The 4,964-nt window shown below is 45.6% G+C and overlaps 1 long non-coding RNA gene across 1 annotated transcript; it reads left to right on the top strand.

Annotated features, from left to right (window-relative positions):
• Positions 1–1,719: 1,719 nt before the first annotated feature.
• Positions 1,720–4,023, top strand: LOC127750601 (uncharacterized). Its single transcript, XR_008011780.1, has 3 exons — positions 1,720–2,072; positions 2,411–2,532; positions 2,612–4,023. It is a non-coding gene; the product is annotated as an uncharacterized LOC127750601 (long non-coding RNA).
• Positions 4,024–4,964: the final 941 nt, after the last annotated feature.

Below are 4,964 nucleotides of genomic sequence, written 5' to 3'. Positions count from 1 at the left end.
AAACTATGTATAGCATAATTCTGCACAATTTATGCATAATTATGCATACGGGGTGTTCCACAGACCCCTTCCTTTGTTTTGCGTATACTGCAGCGCATGCAGGCGTGCGGGCGGGCTTGCCTATCGTCTTTCATCACGGTGCCTTACGGCCCCGTGTGAGTATACAACCCGCTCGCACGTCTGCATGCGGTCACCCGCCGATCGCCCTATACCTCTACGTGTGTGTTTGCTATGCACGCTGTTGTAACATTCGACCTGTTAGGCGTACACTTGCTTGTGCGTGCCTGCGGGCTCGCTGTCTTGTGTGTACGTGGTCGTTGGTCGTATGGTCGACCTTTGGGTTTACAAGTGTACGACCCACAGGTACACGTGATTATGGGTTGCACATGGACTTCAACATTATCCCTCCCCACGGAGTCACGGCCAGAGTTGTCATGCATTCGTCAGAGTACACATGGAGCACAAGATAAGTACATTTTGAGTATAGCTGATTATCACAACTAGGAGTGCGTTTTACACGAATTTGTAGGTACACACAGTGGTCTGTCATCGCCGTTTTCTTCCGGTTATACTGTACCGGACGATGGCGTGCGGGTGGGCTTGCCTAACATCGCTCTCCGATAGGCGCCTCAACAGCGCCGTGTGAGTATGCAACCCGTCCGCACACCTGCATCCTGTAAACCGGGAACAGCATGACTGCTCGGCAGCGTGCTCCGGTCGGACAAACAACCTTGGGCCAACAGTGGCCTCGTGGTTAGTCGAGTCAAGTTTCCCACAAGCTCTACCCACCCACCCGTCAGCCACGACCTAGGGTGTACAAGCAAACCCGCTACACGCAACACTGCTGTGTCTTATCCCTGACACACGGTACAGAAATAAATTTGGTTGATACACCTCCAACAACTACGGAGAGGAACACTCGGTGCTTAGCTGTGTGTTGCACACTAAATTACGTTTTTCAGTGAGTCAATTGGTTCTCAGTGAGAGAGGACGAGACGCGAGGCGGGTTGTGTGGTGGAGTTCCTGGTTCGCCCTTGCGATGAGAGTTCAGTGGCCTGCGCCAAGCGGCGGATACCGTTCCGCGCTTACCAAGGTCCCAACCACACAATCGGCTCAGTACGGCAGGACCGAGCCGCCCACCATTGAGGAGCAGACGGGCCCGTACGAGACATCATCGCGGGGGGTTTCGATGTTAACCTTCGTGGCCGAATGTATTGTCCAACTTGATGTAGGGTGTTCTCTTGAACCCAGGTGCAATGCGATTGCACCCCAGCCCAGCATGCACTCAAGTAAGACGGCTACGGCTGGAACCGAAAACGGTGGAACACATTTCCCCTGTGGTTCCCAAGTGTAAGTATTGTAAAAGAGGGGGGGGGGGGGCTAGCGGGTTCTCCTCATACGACCACAGCACATCTCATGGGTAGGCAATTTGTGCTACAGTCCTTCTCAGAGTATGAATGAGATAACTTGATTCCCCTATACCTTGGCGCCCGGTGGGATGACAGCGATGATTCGGAAGTATCTCACTTTTTATTCGACTCGGTGAAAAAATTGTATTTTTCTGTTTTGTTAGGCGCTGAAGTGTCGGGGACTAAACCATAAGCATCACAGTGCTATATACTTGATCGGCTCTGCTCCGTTCCCTCCGAGCAGGGTGGCCAGAGACGGTAGGCAACCCGGCAGCATCCGTGCGTTGCGGTACAGTATGCCAACGAGGGTGGGCGGCGCGAGTCAGTCACCTGGCGCGCTCCCTCGGCTGCCATTAGAACCATCTCGCAACGCGATGGTGGCGCACCTAGGCGGAGGCGGAGGCAGGCAGGCACGTACGAAGTACTCTCTGCTCTCTGCTCTGGCTCTGCCTCTGCTGCCGTGCCTTTCTCTGCCGTGAGTTTGCAGAAGGAAGATGTCAACATTTCAAATGAGTGTGTTTTGTGGGTTTTCACCTTCTAAGCGTACGTGAATGATCTAAGGGTGCTGCGCCCCGCGTAGTACACTGTTTCTTGGCTTTCCAAGAGACGTCAGTGCTGCCGTCGCGATGATTTTCACAGTAGTATTCGTGTTGTGCGACTCAGGTGAGGAGACATAACCTACTCAGAGGCCCCTCTTCTGCGTTCAATTTTGCATTTAGTTGCACTATTAATTTATTTGCGAGTGGCAAGTCTGTATTTGTGACTGCTGCATACTGTCGCTCACGTTTGTAGTACCAGATTATTTCGCACAGTCATTACTTCTGCCTATCCCGCTTTCCAATACTAGAAGGAGTGTTTTTGATTCTCGCATTTGCCTGCTCAAATGTCATGCTGTGCAGTATATGTTGACTGCTTTCACAAGGATTTTGCTTTGATTCCTTGTATGGATGTGACAATATTGCTTATTTTCCACCATTAAAATCCTTTATGAAATGTTACAGGTACCTGACGACCCCTCATTAGTGTCTATTCCGACATCTTTGCGTCACTGTCCTCAACAGGAGCACAAACCCAAAGCCCAAGAGACTGTGAGGTGCATGGCGGTATATTATTGGTCGCAGTGGTATGTATAATTATCACTTAATTATCATGTAGTATGAATGTCTTGGTAACTGATTTTTAATTGCTATTTACTATTGCAGGGGGACAGCAACGGCAAGCAGAGCAATTAGCAGACTGTCCACGGTCCAGTGTGGGCAGGGCACGCAGGAAAAAGATGCAGTCACAAATTTATTTGAAGATCTTCGGAGCCCCTATGTTGAGAACTTTGCTCGCATACCTTCAATGTGAAATTTTCCCTGTGGGCCTGCTGTACTCTTGAGCTGTTATCTGCCGTACACAGCGGGAAATAATTTTGTGTCATCTTGCTTATCAGCATTTCTTGTGATTGTAGTTACCGTGTTTTGTGCAGCTTTAAATGGCAAATGTAAGGGACTAGCCACAAGAGTTTTGTTGTGAACAAAGCCTCACACTACACAACAAAACTGCTAGAGTAATATGTTCAAAGTAATGAATTCTGCTTATATGGTTTTTGTTTGTCTCTAAATTCTTTCTTATCTGTGATTGTTTTTTTTTTAGTTTGTGAATCTTGGAGTTTATGCTTTTTCAAAGTGTTTTGCCGTGCAAGCTTATCTCTTAAACACCCAGGAAATTATTTTTTTTTTCACAATAATCCTGAGGTTTTTCTACAAACTGGAAATATGACAGTTCTACCTAGTCAGGTTGTGAGCATCTACTATGTGATGTACCTGTGTTGTTTTTGTGCCTCTGATGTCTTCAGAATGATCTTTGAAAAACAATACTAGAAACTTTCTATATTTTTGTAAATTAGGGAGTTGAGTGCATGTTCATCTCTTAAACTGCTCTGCTTACCTTGCTCTGTAAGAATAATTGTTTCAAGATATGCATTAGATTGTACTCTTATTGGTGTTACTGGCTGTATCATAAAGTGTCACATGAACAACATTGTTGGGAGATAGGTTTAATTCATTGTTAATGTCTTGTTTGGTTGATTGATGTTTGTAGTGTGATCCTTGAGAACTTATCATTATTCTGTTTTCATTTATTATATTTTAGTCGAAACAATTTCACACTAAAGATCTATTGTGGGGGGAAAATATACTGCTTTGTTTTTAGGTGTGGTACTTGGCTCTCTAACGGCCCACGTCAGTGTCTGTATGTTATGAATGGATCAAGATTTTCATGTGTCTAGAAGCTTGTGCTATTTGAGGTACTCTTTGCATCCCCGTTTAATCCTGACAACCCAAGTCTAAATACCATCTAAGTTGTGTTTTGTTTTTGTTTCTCAATAATCTTGAAATTTTTTTGAATAGTGTAAATTGAATCTTTCAGTCTACATAAATTAACTGTTAAATTGTCTTAAAAAAAAAAATTCTGATTGTTCGTAATCCAAGGATGTGTTCAATTCTTACAATCTCCAAGTGCATGCATAGTATTACTGCAACATAACAGCAACCGCAAGGGGTGTTTGTGATACAGAAGGTGGTTGTTCAAGAACAAATGTAACGTATTTAATAAATTCTTTTCCTATTTATATTTTTGGAATCAATCAAAAATTTGTGTTTAACATTTCTTTTTTAAATGCTCTGGACAAAATCCTTTTAATATAAGTAAAGTAGAACTATCATACCATTACAGCAAATAAGTGTAAAAAACATCATCATAGATACTTAATATCTGTCTTTGAACATTCAGTAACACATATTGCCATGATTTAAAAAGAAAATTATGTATCATGAGAGATCATATAAGTGGTAAGAATGGAAAACCCACCCAATTTAAACATATCTCTTAAAATACACTTAAACATGAAATAAGTAAACTGGCAGAGAAAATTATAAACACAAGAGCTATTGTGTACGCATGCATTTGAGGTATGTTACCCTCCAGAGGTTTTGTCAATGCTGAAGCTAGCACCCGTAAAAACAACAACAGATAGGTACTTTGTTAGTATGTGCGCAGTCGGAACCTGACTACACAGCCTAGTGGGCATGGCTCATTATTTTGAGCGGCTGCAGTGTTGCACTGGTTACAGAGAGCAATGTGCCCACAGTCCCCCAAGACCCAAGTGGCCTCATCTGCCCTGCATCTAAGGCACAGCCGTTGGGGTGCAGGCGCGGGCGCAGGCTGTGGTGGAGGTTGGGGTACAGGCTGTGGCTGGGGGCCTACTTGGGCAGCCTGGACAGCCTGAAGCTGCACCGGCAGCAGGACCTCTCGCGCTGGTGAAGGTGTCCTGCTCCGGTACTGCTCCATGTAGTTGTCCTCCTCAAGGACGAACATGGGATGGTCCCAATCGAGGGGCTGACGATGCTGCTCAGGCGGCTGGACAGCGGGCTGAGGCTCAGGCGGCTGGACAGCGGGCTGAGGCTCAGGCACGACAGCTGGGCCTGGTTCAGCCTGGGCAGCTGTAATCAATGCGATCAGAAAAGTGAGTTAACCATAACATTCTGTAGTATTGCATGATTTTAAAGCCCC

The sequence above is a fragment of the Frankliniella occidentalis genome, unplaced genomic scaffold (genome assembly GCF_000697945.3).
Source record: "Frankliniella occidentalis isolate FOCC.00 unplaced genomic scaffold, Focc_3.1 Scaffold219, whole genome shotgun sequence".
Lineage (NCBI taxonomy): Eukaryota > Metazoa > Arthropoda > Insecta > Thysanoptera > Thripidae > Frankliniella > Frankliniella occidentalis.
Note: the sequence above shows the minus strand (reverse complement) of the source record. Positions and strands in the feature narration are given on the sequence as shown.